Raw genomic sequence first — 18,794 nt, forward strand, 5'->3', positions numbered from 1 at the left:
TACTGTTTTCTGACTTTTAAAGGTGAAAGGCCTGGGACAAGGTCGACTTTAGTATCCCAAGGTTCTTCTTGTAATATAACTCAGATATAAACATTGCCTCTTTTAATCAGAAGCATGCAAGAGTATAAATTGTTAAATTTGTTGTGTACCTTGGTTTTTAAACAGTTCAACATTATATTATAACATTTTTAGAGCCTTCTAGGGAATTTTGCATGGCTAGAAATGGTCACTGACAGCTATTCTTTTGCTTGCTGGAAATTAATATCAAGCACTCTTACAATATGGAGCTGAGGCAGGAAATTGCCATGTCCTTCTGTAGAAAATTGATTGTGTAGCTCATTACATTGCCTTTGAAAATGTGTATCTTATGACTCTGATAAAGGTAAGAAATACAGTTTCTTTTTGTGACTACGTGACTCATCTTAGTATGGCTGTTTCCCACACATTTTCTCTGGACAGCAGTCCTTTTATATGGTTGAGCAAGTGAAAACACATTACACCCATCTGAATCTTGTCTGTAGAGTGTTTTAGGTAAGCATCATACAAAGAACTTTACTCATAGTTTCTTCTGCAACTCACAATCTGTGGCTTTTATGCTTTGCTTGAAACGTTTGTTATACTCTATCAGAATGCTATATGCAGCATCTGAAGCTCCCCAAGGTATTTTCTTTCCATTAACTTTCTATTGATTTTCATTTATGTGTATAGATTGCAGCATATACATTAACTGTAGCTCAGAAAAGTTCTAGACTTACAAGAGTTTTGTCTTTGTGACAGTGACTTTGCATCTGAATATTAATTTTAAAAAAATCTGACCCTTTAACATGTAGGCCTGGACAGTGACATATAGGTGACTTCAAATTCACATGGATGCAATCTACAGAAAGTAAATAAAGCAGAGTGAGGAATGTAGCATTTTATACCAAAGTGTGGACAGAAAGAATTCAGAGGGCACCAAGGCATGGCCAGAATGCCAAATGGTCTGAGGTTGAATAACATGGTAAGAAGATAAACTATGAATAAATCAGTCTAAAAAGTAGTGAGGAAAAGGGAAGGAAGAAAAGAAACACAGATGTAAAGGTAAATAAAGTAGGAAAAGGGACACAATCAAGTGTTTTTTGTCCAAATTCCATTTAAAAAAAACATGTGGTTTTATATAGCCTATTTTGAATAGAAAGCTATTTTAAAGAAACTCAGTGATAAATGTAAATGAGTCAATGAAAGCCTCTCTCTATTTGTCATCTCAAACAAAAAAGAATTTGAACCAATCTAATGATTCAGTATCAGAAAATGAAACTGACTTAAAATGTGGCATGAAATGAACCAGTCTTGTTTCATTGTTCAGTCTAAGGGAGGTGTGAAAAGCAAAAATATAGCATACATGATGAAAAGGAATTTATATTTTGCAGTGACTCCGAAGTGGAAAAATACCTCTGACTGTGTGCTAATATATTTTCTTCAGTAAAGTCCTATCCTGTTCAACTGGTATTCAGTCCAAATATTTAGGTTTTCCTTGTCATAGTCTCTCACTTAAGGGTTGCTCGCTTAAACATGAGAGAGGTATCCAAGAATGCATCTACACAGCAGGGCTTTCCTTGAAATAAACTACACAAATTGAGCTATGTCAATTGTATAGCTTATTTCGAAACAGCTTATTTCAAAATTGGGGGCGTCTACACAGCATTTATTTAGAAATTAAGCACTCTTCCTCCGACTCCCTTACTCCTCGTACAATGAGGGTTACAGGATTCGGGGTAAGAAGTCCTCCAGCTTGACAGTATTTCGACATTATTTCGAAATAACTGTGTGCCGTGTAGATGCGGACTAAGTGATTTTGAAATAATGTTACTGCGTAGATGTACCCCAAGTCTGGGGACTTAAAAAATAATGTCAAGTGTGATACACATCACTGTAACTGAATAATGGTGTGATTGTTAGTCACTTAGAAGACCTATAAGAGTCATTTTTTCATTTAGAGGCTCACAAGCCGGGACTATATAATTCTTACACGAGTGAGCAATTACTCACACTAATCTTTCTATTATAGTTGTAACCTTTTTGCCAGGTGTTCTGGGTGGCAACTAGGGCACGGTTGGCACAGTTAAGTATCCCTCTTAAAATTAACAGATAGCTCTGGCTCAAGATGAGATTACTAAATACCATGCCTGGGCACCCTTAATAGACAATACCTCCCCACTTGCAAGCATTGAGTCTGTGTATGAAACAATAAAATGTTTAACAAACAGAATATAACCTCAATTTAGGGAAGTACAGTAACAGTAAACCTATATGAATAGTTAAGTAAACTATTCCTCTATGTTAACATTGGCAGTATCTATTAAGTTGGCTCCCCACCCACCAGGGTGAATGTCCAGGAGGGACATAGCCCTTTTCCACATCCCTTTCCGACCTGCAAGACCTCACTCATAGTTCGGTATCTATGCGTAGCAGATTCCCATATTCCTGAGGTGCTTGTAGGTAAGCCTGTCTCTAGTCCCTTAGTAAATGTTGCTTGGTCCTGTCCTGAGGCTCCACTATTTAACCCGGTGATAGAGATTTCAGCTTTATATAGTGGCTGATTTGCAGGGGAGAAGAGGAAGGGAGTCTTAATAGAGTTCACTCTGCTCTGGTGCTGCCCTGTGCCACTTTATCCACAAATCTTCACTGGGTTGCACCAGCTCTTCTCATCTCTTTCTTCACTGTCGCCTCTCACAAAGCTGTTAGTGCAAAATCCTTCCAACAGTGCAGAGTCTTCAATGGAAGGGAACCAGTAATAGCTGGAACCCTGGAGCAGGGTCCTTGCCACAATTTAGGAATTGTTTTTTCCTCTCGCCATTCAGTTCTAGTACCCAAGTAGACCTGAGTTTATGTAGCTCCCAAAGTGTCACTAGAAGCATGTTGCATCAAAATCTTATGCAGATGAAATGCTCTCTGTAGCCACTTAGTTCACTATATTTACCACTAGATGGGGACAGAGAACACCCGTGAGCTTTTGTCTATGTGGAATGCTGGGTAAATAGCTTATAAAGATGAAGCAGCTCTGTGTCCCTTTACTCCTGCTCACAAACCAACAGGAGCAGAAAGCTCCTTACCACTAGCACCTTCAGCCACAGGATTTACATATTCAATGGTGTTACTTACCAGATATTCCTGTGGCAATTCTGTGCCAAAATATCCAGAATTCTGCATACACCCCAAATTCTGCATATTTGATAAACTAATGCCATATAATTATACCAATTTCACTTTTTTGGTAATTTATTTAAACTACTTACTGAAAAAAAATCACTATAACCATTCAGCATTTCCTAAACACATGAAAGTTAAGTAACAAATACCTCATAACCAATCATCTGGATTTTTGTTATAGTGCTGGATATACATTTAAATAAATTACATTAGATTTATTTTCCTGTTTAATGTTCTGTAAAGTAGACTATTGCTTTAAATTGCTCAGACTTTCACACTGGAAGTCATATATTTTTGCTAATCATTGTCCTGCAATTTTTAAAATCGATAAGGAAAATAGATCCCAAGCTGTAATCTAACCCCACTGTGCCCCTCTGACACAGAGGGGGGAAAAAGGGAGAAAGCACACAGACTTTCCCAGCTGAGGATTCTGTTACTATCACTTACAATAAGGCTTCTTTACACCACACTTAAAAGATAAAGGAGCCTTGGTTGACTAAGCATGGGAACAATTAACTAACAATAGGAATATCAGCAGCCTGCCTGCTTAGTTGTTATATTTTCTGCTCTGCCTCAGGGACAGAGCCTGCTTAACACAGTCCTAGTGCCCTTCACTTCCAAGCCCAGGATGCAGCAACAGCCAGCAAGACAGCTAGAGTGAGTCTCTCTGTCATTTGCATGTAGGCATGTGCCCAGCCCCTTCTTCTTAATGTCTATCCATGGATGCATGCATGCCCAACCTCCAGTCCCTCCTCCATGAAGATCTGCTCCCTTCTGTGGTCTATTCCCAGCAGATGTGTCTGGGTTGCCAGGAAAGGGGCATCTGTACCCCACAGATTTCTTTGCCCTCCCCTATTTTTCTGCAGGGGAAGGGTGCAAAATTCCCCCAAGAGTAGTATTGCTTATCAGCATGTGTGAGTCTGCACAGTCTAGCCCCTACTTATCAGGAAAATGTTGAGAAAGGATAGTAGTATGTCCACTGTCACTGCAGCCCTCCTATCTTTAAGACAGGAAGAAGAATCAGATTTTAGTCAGGCAAAATTATGAGTTTAGGTGATTCGGAAGCTGCACTAGGGCAGGAGTGCATTGTGCTTCAATGGCTGACATCCCTCTCAGTCACAGTTCTGACTATGCAGCAAATTATGACATCAACCCATTCCCATCCTGTGACACTCAATACCAGCTCAATTGTGGGAGGAGGGCACTTGCAGACTCCCATGTGTGTAAATACTCTACATAGGGGTGAATGGATAGGGGATTTTCACTGGTTCATATGTCTTTGAGTGCAGGACTAGGCGCAAAGTCAAAGTTGCACTCTACCCCTCAGTTACTATTATATGTAAAGGTGGCCAGATGCTGAGATAATGGGGAGAGGAACGTGTCCACATTCTGGATATTGGACCTCAAGAATCTATGCTGTTTCATTTGAACAAGTGTTTTCTTGAAATAATAATTCATCACAATTTTTGTATCGATCACAGTTCTGTCCAGCTGGAGTGAGGTTTTTGCATGACAATCAAATGTTACAAAGTGCAGATGAATAAAATCAGAGTTAAACCAAATGCAGACAGTTCTTCAACCAACTAACACCTGAAAATAAGAAATGAACATGAGAAATAAAATCCCAGATCATTCATGTATTTGGATGTAAATGTATTTCAACATATGCCAAATGACAGATAAATGATCAGTCTTTCCCAAGGTCTAATATCTATTTCCTTGTGACAATACAGAGCTTTGAATTCTGTCAGGAAAGAAATTTGACAATAGAGATCTGTCATTGAGTTGGAGCTAAAATGTTGATTTAGCAAGAAGCCTTTGTGTGGTATGTATTTGGATGTTTCCCACAGATGGATCCCTATATAAATGAGGAAAAATAAAAACTTCTTTGTCACTTGTTTGTACTTTAACTTCTGATGAGTATTTGACTGTCATGACAACCATTGTTTTCAAAATAAAAATCCATGTAAGCCATTTCCATTTGGTTGCTTTTTGGGAGCCTGCATGGAACAAATGAGTTGTCTGATTTCAGTTCCTAGAGGGCAATCCACATCCAGACAAACTAGCACCAATTGGCATCTTGGTTGGCAATGTCAGAGTGACTGGCTCCTGTAAGAATAGGTCCAGTGCACTTGGACCAATCAGGGACCGCCCAATTAGGCATATGGGAAGGTATCTGGGCTTTATAACCAGAAGCCCATGCAGGGAAAAAGGCGGCTTCTGTGGGATCTTGAGTCAGCAGAGATAGGTACCTGCTAGGTCAGCCTGTGGAGAAAGCCATACTCCAGGCAAGAGACAGGTGATGGGAAAGCAGAAATATAGATGGTTAGGAAGGAAAGGCTGTGCCCGGGTTGGGACTGGGATGAAGACTTTTGAAGATGTTAATTTAAAAAAAAAACAACACTTTGTGCTGGACATAATACACTACACCTCAGCAGTGGGAATGTTTTGAATGTTTGGCCCGTATGGACTTTTTAGTGGGAGTCTGCCTTAAGGAGAAGCTCAGGCAGGCCTCAGCAATGCTACTTGTGGTCAGAAGGGGTGGCTACAGGACAGGTATGACCTATGATAGGCAATCTCAACGGGCTGTGTATTGAGTAGCCCTGGTCTAGAGCAGGGGTCTCCAAACTTTTCAGCCCGAGGGCCGCATTAACTATCAAACAGCAGTTCGGGGGCCGACTACACACTTGAGGTCCAAATAAAAAACAATCAAAACATGGATGTTGTTTTTAATTATTTATTTAATATTATTTTATTCAGTTATTATTTAATAACACATTCATACACTACACATGAACACCTGTATTAGTGTGAATGGTGAAATTGTTTCCTGGATGCCAAAATAGCAGACATTTCTGGCTTTAGATTTGTTGTCCCTAACATCAACAGTGACCTGAGATTATCATCGGACAAGTTTGTTCTCAAATTGTTCTTCACATATTTCATTCTTGAAAATGTTTGTTCACACAGGTATGTTGTTCCAAAGATTGAAAGGTACCTTGATGCAAAAGTTTTGACATTAGGAAAGTCTTCCTTGGGCAAAAACTGGTAAAAACCCACCAGTCCTATTTTGCACTTGTCCCTAAGGAGGTCATTTGCTTGCAACTCAATGACTTCCAGCTGCAGTTCATCTGGGCAACTGGCCACATCTGCTTCAAATGCGTTTTGAAACAATCTCACTTCTTCTGCCTTTGAATCCAAAAAGGTCTCCACGGGCCGGATGAGAGGGCCTCGCGGGCCGCATCCGGCCCCTGGGCCTTAGTTTGGAGACCCCTGGTCTAGAGCTTGGAAGCAGTGTGTTCTGATGTATGGATGCCTATTCTTATATTTTAATGGATGGTGCACTGGACAGGAAGTCCATAGACCAGAGTTATCTGCCCTGTGTCCACAGGCAATTCACTTCAGTTCTCTGTGCCTGTTTCCTTTCTCACCTCTTCTCTGTCTTGTGTATTTAGACTGGGGGCCAGGGCTTTCTCTTATAATATGATGGTAGAGTGTTTGTATAGCACAGCTGGTTCCTGATATCAGGTAATGTCTAGAGGTACTGTAATACAGATAAAGAAAGTGCACAGAGATTAAATTTGGGGGTTGATTTGGTTCATATTTGAGAGGGGAGCTAGTTGCTAAGTTTGGAATTGGATGCAGAGCCAGAGTTTGAGGGTGTCTGAATCCAAGATTTAGCTTTAAGTCCATCTCTAGGTAAGTCTCAGAGATGAGGTAGGGTGGGAAAAGCTTGCATTGGCTGCACTGTACCCCTTCTGAGCCTAACTCTGCTATCCATAAAGGAAAATTGTTCTTATCGTAGTCAGTGGTCAGTATTCATTCGAGCTTCTGACAGCACAGAGTCTGATGCAATTGCCAGCAGTGAAAACTCCATGTGGGTAGAGTCCTGCCAATATCCATGGATATAATTCATGGTATCCCCAACCATGGCTTTTTTTATGGATATAGCTGCAGATATGGACACACATTTTGTAACTGCTCAGTGCTCTATATGAGGGAAGCTATAGAGGGTCAGTGAAACCCAAAGAGTGGAGTCTATTGGCCAGGCACTCTGGAGATTAACTGATTCAGTACAATTCCTGAGCAATCCTTGTTGATGAGTCTCCTGTTAAGCTCTGACCAAAACGGAGGCATTCCTCTTGCCCATCAAATACCTAAAAGGGAGGGCAGAAAGGGGCATCACCATCTGTCTTTCTTCAGGGTGATGTTATTTATGTGTTTGTTTGTTTGTTTATTGTTTTTTACAACGCAGGGGCATAAACTGGTGAAGGCAGGTATAGTTTTTTCTTCCCTCTGCCAGCTGGTGCCTATGTAGTAAAAACAGTAGATCTGGGCTCTAACCCAAGAGTACTCCATTTTGCAATGGCAATATTATCCTGACACGCTTTATAACCACTGGTTTAAAATTAATTTTGAAATAAGAAGTGAAAATCTATGCTGGATACAAAGTGCCAGCAACAAGTTAATGGGGAACATCCTTTTACAATGTAAAGTGGATGAGCCCTCGTTTGCCAATCTTACACTCATTCCGCTATTGGCATGAATGGATTATTTCCCAGATGGGCATTAATGTGTTTGTAGGGCACATTCAGTTAAAGGGTCAATGTTTATTAAAGCTGCAGATATTGCGTTTGCTCCGAGCATATAATTAGAACAGCAGATTGCTCTCTGTTTTGCCTTTCATATAATAGATTTTATTATAAAACAGCTCTGGATAATTTCACCGCCTGCTTTTGTCATGAGCTTTAAACTAGTATATAATATATGATTCCTTATTTAAAATGAAATTGTATTTTTCCATAAAGCTTGTTTTTGAAGATTAAGAGTTATATGGTAGACTGTGAAATGTGAGAGACCATATTTTCTTACGCCTCTACAACTTAGGGTTCTGAGTTTGTGGGATTTTATTCTCTTCAAAGCTCACTCATCTTGTGTGTGGTATTTCATTTGGTGAGATTTTCAATGACAGAAATATAATTTATATCGCAGTCTCACTCTGTGGTCATGACAAATGCATTATGTTTTCTAACTGGGTGGTGTTGGACATACTCTGTCACATAAACACAAGGGCTTACTTGTTTGTGAACAGTCAAGATCTTATCACAATTTTGTAAGAATTCAGTGATCAAACCAAACATGTTTGAATTATGATACACTAATTCAAACTAAAACAATTGTTTGGGGTTAAACAAAACACTTCATTTGAACCAAAGCAAAACTTTGTGTATTATTCTGGGGTTTCATTCACCTTATTTAAAAAAAAAATTCATGTACAGGCAGTCCCCGGGTTACGCACAAGATAGGGACTATAGGTTTGTTCTTAAGTTGAATTTGTATGTAAGTCGTAACTGGCTCCAGATTCAGCTGCTGCTGCTGAAACTGACCAGGGGCTGACTACAGGAAGCTGGAGGCAGAGTTGCTCTGCCCCCAGCTTCCTGGAATCAGCCACTGATCAGTTTCAACAGCGGCTGAATCTCGAGCCTGGGACAGAACAGCTGGGCCAACCCTGCAGCACCCCAGCTGCTCTACCCCAGGGTCCACAACAAAAGCCTGGTCTGCTCTACCCCAGCAGACCAGGGACATGGGGAGCAAAGCCGCAGCGGAGGGGAGACGGTCCCCAGCAGACCAGGGACACCCGGAGCAAAGCCGGGGAAGCGGAGGGGTCCCACGCCTCTGAGGCTTTGGTGTGGCAAAGCCTCAGAGGCGTGAGACCCCGCCGCCGCTGCGGCTTTGCTCCCGGTGCCTCTGGTCTGCTGGGGACCGTCTCCAGCAGACCAGGGACACCGGGAGCAAAGCCGCAGCGGCGGCGGAGTCCCGCGCCTCCCCGGCTTTGCCAGAGCAAAGCCTCAGAGGCGCGGGACCCCTCCGCCTCCCCGGCTTTTTTCCAGGTGTCGATGGTCTGCTGGAGATCGTCCCCAGCAGACCAGGGGCACCCGGAGCAGCTTTTCTCGCCCCGGAGGTCGAGGTGGCGGGACCGCTGCGCTCTGGGCGGTCCCGCTGCCTGCAAAGTCCGGGGCGAGAAAGCCCCGTTTGTAAGTGCGGATCCGACATAAGTCGGATCCGCGTAACTTGGGGACTGCCTGTACAATTTGAAATAAAAAGGCATTGCAAATTTTTAAAATGAAATTTTTTGTTTAGAAAATATCAAAATTGAGAATTTCAGCTTTTTCAGATTTTCCTCCTTTTTCCAGCTGAAAGAGTTTTGCAAAATTGAAACATTTGCAAGGTGTAAACCACTCAAATCTGTGTTTTTTGTCAGGGGTGGGACCACTGTTGGCACCACTTCCAAGTTGGCTGACCTCCATGCCTCTGGTCTGGCTGGACTGTTGGCCTTAGGCCAGCTCCCGCTAACACCAATCATGACCGATCCCCCTACCACTGGCCTTGGCTCTGTTGCCACCAGCTCTGGCCCCACTGCTGAATGCTGGCCCCCTTACTATTGACCCCAGTTGGCACATGGTCTACCTGATGCTGGACACATGCGTTGGCCCCAGCTCCGCTGCCTGATGCCAGTCTTGGGCCCATTGCTGGATGCTGGCCCTGCTGACGCCACCCCTGGCAAGGCTCCCAGCTGCTGGCCCTTCTGCCACTGGGCTCCCAGCCCTGGGGCTCTTGGTCCAGGAAAGTACATGGTCCTGCTGGGCTTTGGATGTTACTGGACCAGAGTCCTGGTTTAGGGAGGTACAGCCTGTACTATACAAGTTACCCCCTCACACAAGGAATGAAGGCTCCTCTGGGGATTGCATTGGCCAGCTCTAATGCTGCCAGAGGGCACAAAGCAGCTGAGACACACCATAGAATCAGTGTCAGAGATGACATCAATATCATCTTACCTGGATGGGCAGAGAGGGTGGGCATGCATGCCGTCACCCCGAAGTGACATTTGAGAACTTCTCGTGTACAGGGTACGGATATGTGAGCAGATATTGGGATATGCAATGTGGCATTTTACATTTATGTGTTTATTTAGGACATACATTTTTTAACTGCTCACATTGCCCCTCGTGTGTTAGGATTCTGCAAGAACTCTAGTTTGTGCCTTACCCCTTATTGGTCTGTGGTGCTTAGAAGCCTGGGCTTAGCCTGGTCTGTGCAGTTTAGGAGTATAATAAATTGGGTTTTATGAGGTTAACTGGATGATGCAGAGCAATAGAGGATGGACCCATGTTCTAAATTTCCCTTACTTCCTGTGTCATTAGGAGGAGTTTTCCCCCCTATGCTTAGTTTGTTCTGATACAGTTCCACATTAGTTACCTTGGTAATTCCTCTGCCTCCACCCTGGAGTGACCAATAGACACTCATCAAAGTTTCTGATTTGATAGGATTATTTTGATTGGTGAAAGTGACTGTGAATGTTCACTGTGAATTTTCTCATTTGGGTCAAAACAGAAAGTTCTGGAGAGCATAAGAAAATGACATTTCTGGGATCCCAACTTACAGTCAAAGGGTGTGATTGTTTCATCTGATTCATAAGGCTTAGCAGTGAGGAATTATATAAACTGAGCAGTATCAAATCAATAGGTGAGTAAAGGTCACATAATAAAGGCGATCAAGTGTGTGTATATGTAACCCTCACACACACTGTGGTTCACTGTCCCATACAGTGGCACTTAGATCACTTACAGCAAGAGATAAGAACAAAGGAACTCTACAGCCCAAGCTGAGAACCAGCTGGCTTTATAGCTAAAGCTGCAGAGGCTCCTATACAAAGGTCCTACATTCAAATCTACCCAGTGGCAGTTACATACCCAGTGCTGCTGGGAAAGGCATAGCTGCCATGCAGACAACTTGCATGAATACAGATGAGGGTCAGACCTACCTGTGAAATTGGGATATCTGCAGGACCAGCCTGAGTGGTGCAAAACTCTCTTTCTCTTATATAGAATAGCTATGTGATTATTACAGTGTAGGACTGGGCTCTGGGATCCTCTGGCTGCTGTCAAGCTATGCTGCAATTAAATTATTGCCTGTATGGCTGGAGATGATGTGAGGATTCAGCTATTTTTTCCTGAAATGATCATTTTTAATACACTCCCCCATACACATTGCAGTTGACATGTGTGCAGAGGTGGGTTTAGTGTTTACCAAACAACTGATGACTTGATGCAGTCTGTGCTCCCATTTGATTTCTTAATGAGCCATACACTCCCTTCTATGGCCATATGCAACCTGCTGTGACTAGTTACCAGCAGAATATACCACTAACAACTGCTTCAGAGTGCTTGTGTTGACATGTGGCTCACTACATCTGTTGGGCTAGGTGGATACCACTGACAGGTGCTGTGGTAGATATTTTCTGCTGATGGAAGTTATGTCTTCTTGTGCACCTGGATAGCTCACTCTGAGTGTTGCGTACAATGATCTCAGTCACAGATGGTATCGGGAATGCATCTGTCCAACTGGGGCTTAGTATCCCTGAGGCAGCTGCAATGGGAATTTGGCGCTTATAGTGTGGCCTGTGTGTTAAGTGTGCTCCTCTAATCCTGCTGCCTTCATCCTGTCTCTTATTACATGATTATTTATTATACAAAGTGATTATTATTTGCTAAGTGCTAAAATGACATGGCAACCTGTGGATATGAACACAGGCCCACGTGCTCCATGAGTTCCTGGCCTGCTGCAGCCTTTTGTTCTATGTTCATTACTAGCTAGTAATGCTGCTTCTCTCTGCATTTTTATTTCAGCCACGAGTGACTAGAGCAGACGTATCAAGCTCATTCTGAGGAAAGAACAAATCCATTTTTAATGCTAGTCCATGGGGCAGGGCATAAATTTACATTGAGGTGTTTCCTTCAGTCCACAGAAGTCAATGTGGATCTCCCACAGAAGTCAATGAGAGTTTTGTACAAAGACCAATGGTAAGAAATTGACTTTATAATTAAATCCCAGTTGAGTTCAGGTAAATCACATTCAGTTTCACATTGCAGAAAATTAGGACTACCACCCCTTCTTCTTTTGCTTCACCTGCTTCCTTATCCTCCTTTCTCTCTCTCCTCCACTTTTTTGCCTTTTTTTTCATTCCTCTTTTCTTCCACCTGCATTTCCTTTCGGGGAGCAACTCCCTCCCCTCCTACCTCCCTCTGTGGGTTCACTTCCACTCCATTTCTCATTTCATTTCATCATGTCATCATACACTATTAATTTCTGATTATTTGGGTTGTCATCATTATGCTTTAGAATCCATTTCTCTGTGTGACTGATAAGAATGAGGAAGCTCACACCTCCCAAAGCCGTTGTTACAGACTCTGCAGATGCAGGAAGGCAACACTGAATTATGCTCACTTTACGTCTGAAAGGATAACTCGCTAACCATGAGGACTAGAAACTTGATTTTCTAAAAATACATATTTTACAACATCTGAACATGTCGTGTGGTCCATATAAATATATATGAGCTTGTCTGGAGTCATCCGGGGCGGTGTGCTTGGCATACCCAGCATGCACTTGGCTTAGACACTCTACTGTAACTTGTGATAGGGTTGTGCATAGTAAACTCCACTTCACTTTGAATCTTAAACTGGTTTCTGAGGAATATTCTCCTGTGACCATCTCTAGGCACATTTGAATTAATGCACCACTTTATATAATTGAACTCCTGGGCTGTGTCTAGCCTGGCCAGTTTTTCCAGAAAATCAACTGCTTTTCCGGAAAAACTTGCCAGCTGTCTACACTGGCCACTTGAATTTCTGCAAAAGCACTGACTTCCTACTGTAAGAAATCAGTGCTTCTTGCGGAAATATTATTCTGCTCCCGTTCAGGCAAAAGTCCCTTTTGCGCAAAGCTTTTGTGCAAAAGGGCCAGTGTAGACAGCTCAGATTTGTTTTCCGCAAAAAAGCACCGATCACGAAAATGGAGATCGGGGCTTTTTTGCGGAAAAGTGCGTCTAGATTGGCACGGACGCTTTTCCGCAAAAAGTGCTTTTGCGGAAAAGTGTCCATGCCAATCTAGATGCTCTGTTCCAAAAATGCTTTTAACAAAAACATTAAAAAGCATTTCTGGAAAATCATGCCAATCTAGACGCAGCCCTGGTGTATATTATCTGTTCTACGCAAAGAATTAAGCCCTGCACTCATGGCTTAGTGCAGCCTTGATTCTGGGACCTCTAAGGCTAATTTAGTCGTGGTTCATGTTAGAATAATCCTAGGGGCTGCTCTAATTTGTTCACTGGCTTCCATTGTCCTTATAGATGTTATGGCATCTGGGAAACAGGACCATTCATATCTAACATGTCCCTGGCCTGGCCAGAACATTTTCTGAATTTTTTTTTCTGCAACAGCTAAGAGAGGCTTCCTGTACCAGTTGCTTCCCTGCAAGGGGCTTTGCTCCTGCTTTCTAAGCCTTTTGTGCTGGTTATGATGCTTCAGGGCAACAATGAATTGGGCCCAGCGTGAACTCACAATGGTGCAGAGGAAGGCAGAGAGCAGTAGGAAGAAGGGGATATATAGTAGACCAAAGAGAAATATAGATTTTTAGAACATTTTATTTAGCAGTTTGTCAAAAGCCTTTGGAAAGCAGAAACATTAAACACAGAGACCAACTCTCTAGCAAGGATTCGATTTAAAAAGTCCTAACCTAGTGAGAGCTTGCGGGGGGGGGGGGGGGGAGTGGCAGGGGAGGATTGAACAAATTGAGAACTGATCACATACAGGAAATGGTTTTCATCAGGCAGCAAAGCTTGACTTACTACTACTGTACCTGTGAAAAATGTCATAGGATGGTGAGATTCTAACACTGAAGGCAGCTCCCCTACCTTTTTCCTCCCTCTTAACTTCTCTTGCTTCTTTCCTTTTCCCCTCCTTTCCTCTTTCTGATCTTTCTTTGTTTTCCTCCTTCCCATTATCTGTGCTCCCTTTCCTCTTTCACTACTTGGTTCCTCCTCTTCTCCCATCTTTATTTCTGCTATATCCCTGGTTCTGTTTTCTTATCCTTCTTTTTTTCCCTCCCTAGTTTCCATTTCCTCTCCTGCTTTCCTCTTCCCATTTCCTCCTTGTTTCCCTTTAAAATACCCTACCTCTTCCCTCCTCATGTATTTGATTTTTTTCAAGAAAAGAAAAAAAAATAAAGCAGGAAGGGCAACATTGGCATAAGCGCTGAAGTCTAACACCTTGTATTATTTCCACTGTATTATATACCACAATCTCAGGAGGACCTAAATTGGCAGAGGGGGAAAAAGGAAAGGAAGGAAGGGAGCTGCCTCTGATGGTAGAACCCCACCACTAAAAGAAATAATAATCTATTGGTTAGTGTATGAGAAACTCATGGAGCATGGGAGGTTGAATGTCTTGCTCCACCACAAGACCTTTGGCAAATCACAGACTCCCTCTGTGTCTTGCATCTTCATCTATAAATGGGTACAATAATCCCTATCTCACAGAGGTGGTGTGAGGATAAATACATTATTTCTACTGTTCTGCTAAAAGACTGTGAGGTGCTCAGACCCCACAGTAATGAAGGCCATAGGTATACCCTCCATTGATAGCTCACTAATAGCTACAAGCTGACAAATATCTTAAGAGTGGACAACAATACTTAAAAGTTTTCATATGGTATATTTTCAAATACATGACACACTACTACTGAACACAATCCATTTTCTAACCTTCTATTTCCCATGTGAGCTCCCAAGACTGTAAATCTTGAAATACCATCAGAATATTTTTTGAGCTTCATTTCCTTTTCAACTGAAATTTGGAAGATTAAACATTTTGAAACAGAGATAGATCATCCAGTTATTAATAATAATGCAGAAGAACTTGGTACATGATTTTCAGCAATCAGTCACCAGTTTTTAAAGTTTTATAGTTCATGAATGGGAGTGCTGAATATTGAAATTTGATTTAGTGGCTGACTAGCCTTTAAAGCACAGACAACATACCTTATTTCCTCCAACTCCACATGCTTTTTTGCACTTTTTCAAAGTAACTGATTAGTGTAGAATGAATTTTCTGAGTGTGATTCAGAATTCACTGCAGAGAATGAAAAGCGAAATGCATTATAATCAGGGGTGAGCAGATAATAAAGTGGTTCTGGCCTCAACAACTGTCTTTCAATATCCTTTCTTGATCTATCTCTAATGTTCTGTTATCACCAACAGCAGCAGGGAATACATATCTCATTGCTGAAAGAGGAGAAAGAAATATAGTGGTGTGGAAAACAATTCCCAGTTAGGAAATGAAGTGCTTTAAAATGGATTGCAAAGTTTTTGATACAGAACTTCATTAACAAATTGTTGAGGTGAAATTCTGGCTCCAGTGAAGTTAATGATAAATCTCTCATCGACTTCAGTGGGACCTAGATTTCACACCAAATGTAAATTTAAACATTAAAAATACACTTGCATAGTCAAAGACAAAGTTTGGAAGCTATTCTTATTTATAGCTCTTGTTCTGGAAGGTTCTAATACACACATTAAAACCAATGGGATTACTCATATGCTTAAAGTTAGGCATGTGTAAGTATCTTCCAGCACTGGGATGTATGTGCCAAATCTTGAGCTTAGGACTCTGCTTCCCTTAAATCTGCTGATAATGCCACAGCTGCCTGAAAGTTAAGTGGTATTTATAGTATTGTCACTGAAGGGGAACCTGGAATGCTGCTACCAGACAGATTCTGTTAGGTGCAGTGAGTACAGGAGGAAAATGGTTAGTAGATGTTTCCTTCCTGTATTTATTTGTTTCTCATCACTTGCTCTGATGGAATGGGATTTCCCTACACACCCCCTATGGGGGTATATACCCTCCCTGAATTCCCCCCCGCCCAGTTTTGTGAACTAGTTACATGCCAATCTAGTGATTGTTTGGAAATTTGAATTGAAATTGAAACATTAATACACACTTTAAAAGCATATACAGTATATGATAAGATATGTGTATATGAAAAAGTATAATAGATTTGAAAAGTATGTACATAGACTAGCTTCCTTATGCAGCTGTTGTTTTTTATGACAATCTCAGTGCATTCATTTTGGTGATGTTGGCCAACCTAATAATAAAAGTCAAAATGAACTCTTCCTGACAGCTAGTGATGAGCTGGGAGCTGGGGGGAAAGGCTTCAGGACCAGATTGTATTTACATTCACACCTAATTTACCTAGGTATCCAGCAAACAGAGCTGTGTTGCCCAAGTGATAGATTTTGGTTGGGGTTGGGTTACAAATCACTTGAATGCGGGGGCGGGGTGGGGGGGGGAGAATGAAATGTTGTTGTTCTTATTGTATAAGTAAAGGGCAGTAGAACTGTAATTAACCTGTACTGAGTGAGAGCATCAAGAGAGAGGGTGGGGACAGGTGTGGACAGGTGTTTTGCTTGATGGTCATTATTGCCTGGCAAGCTAGAATGCTAAAGAGTCACACCCTAGTTTGCTGTGCAATCATACACTAGATAGGCAAGCCTTCATATTTTCTTCTCTGTCTTGATATGACAGGTCCTTTGCAAATTATGACACCATGATAATATGGGGGCATTATGCTACACCTATGGCCTTTTGAGCTAATCAGTTGCAGGGAAGAGTCCTGAAAAAATGACCGGCTTTAATGTTCCTGGTTCTGAAATGGCAGATGTTGGCTTTTACAGAAGGGTCAGACTGCCATGGAAATCAAACCAAGAAATGTGTGCTCTTTGGAGTTGCTAAGGGTGAAAGGAACTCTATAATAAACAGGTCATCTCCTGAAGCCAGAGCTGGATTTACGCACAAGCTAAGTAAGCTAAAGCTTAGGTCCTCAGATGATGAGGGGCTTCTAAATACAAAAAATTACTAAATTTCATTTTTTTATACTGCTATAAGGCCTCTTAAACTTGACATAACTTAGAGCCTCAGCATGTCTTAATCCACTTTCTCCCCAGATTCTCAGGAGCCACTTTCTCCCCAGATTCTCAGGTCAAGACCATTTCCTAGTTAAGGGTCCTGAAATTCATAAGAATTACTTATGAAAGAGCCAATAGAAAACATGTTTGGAAAGCAGGTAGGTCTACCATATGTTTATCTCTGGCATCTGGATCGGAGAGTATGAGGCAGGCAAGGACCCAAAATCCATGGGATATTCAGAGCTGTTTCTGGCTATCCACATTGATTCTCTTTTTCCCTACCTCTTCGAGCTCACTAGTTCCTCTTTCAACATGGTTTGCAGGGCTTACAAAGTTATAAACAGCTTCCTGCTGTTACTCGTGACAACCAAATGCTTCCCATGTAACTTCCTATTCCCTAACTTATACCATTCTTCTTTGGTTGCCATGCCTCTAGTATCCAGATGACTATTTTTGTTTATAATTCTTTGAAGACTCCTCTGTATATATTGGTGGGGTTCTATAAGTACTCAAATAAATATATGGTGATAGACCCTATAAGTGCCAAAATAGATTTTTCTTTCTGAAACTGAATTTTCTGCAAATTGGTTTTTCAGGGTACTTTGTCTCCTCTCCCCCCACCCCCATACATATGTTCAGTGACAACATAGGAGTGAGGAAGGGGGAAAAGAGAGCAACTGAAACCCACAATATTTCCATTTTCAGTTTAGAAAAGAACAAAGCCAAAATTAGTTTTTGGACAAAATGCCCCCCAAACCTGAAGAAGTGGTAAAGTTTTTGTAAAACCTTTTGAGAAAACCTAAAGGTTTTGTTGTTTTAAATTTTTTTAAAATGTTGCCATTTTCCAATCAGATCTTGTTAAAATACTCAAATTCACTTGAAGACTTTTCTCAGTGGCATATTCACTGAAGCAACTCAAAGAAATCTCTGAAGAATACAAGACAGAAACAAATAAAGGAAAACAGGATTGGAAGGGGGAAAAAAAATCTTGCACAATTTGATTTGGAGATTTGTTGAGTAAACTAAGCTCAAGAATTCTCATGCACCACTTCAAACTATCTTCTTATGTCCTCAAACACATAAAGGATAAAATATAACAAAATACTGCTCATGCATGTTTACTTATTTGAAAATGTTCTCCTTATAAAAAAGTAATGATACCCTTTCATTGACATCATCCAAGTGATAATATCCTTTTGTCTATGTCATTGGGGGTAATAATAACCTTTCAACTACTTCAGTGAGCAGCACATTTTTTTTTGTCATTCTAAATAAGCATAAAGAGATTGCACTTTTCTTAAAAGTAGTGAGGGACAAATATGCTCCTATTTACACCTGCATCAATACAGAATGACTCAGTTGAAGTCCATGGGATTAAATTGGTGTAAATGTGTAGCAAATGAGAACAGAATATGGTCCATATTATTTAAGAGGATACACAAATGCTAGAAGATTCCAGTTATTTTCTTGTTTGTGCTAGGGGTTTTGTTACTATATAGCAGTTTTGTTTTCATAATTCATTAGGGTTCTATATTTAATGCCTGAAATTTGACAAGAGTACATGATTCCATTAATTACCAGAAATAATACAAAGGAACAGCATGACACACTTGGTCTTATCAGCTATGTTGATCACGTAAGTTTAATTGTGCATAGTTTATCATTGAGCACGTTAGCCTTTAGAGGCCACTGCTACGCCTGCAGGCCATTTGCATTACTGCTATGATATTATACAGAAAAACATTGCACTTAGACAGTTATTATTGAGATTTCTACTTTTGTGCATGCCAACAGATGGTTG

This window comes from Pelodiscus sinensis, chromosome 3, assembly GCF_052426305.1.
Source record: "Pelodiscus sinensis isolate ZL-2025 chromosome 3, ASM5242630v1, whole genome shotgun sequence".
In the NCBI taxonomy this organism is placed as follows: domain Eukaryota; kingdom Metazoa; phylum Chordata; order Testudines; family Trionychidae; genus Pelodiscus; species Pelodiscus sinensis.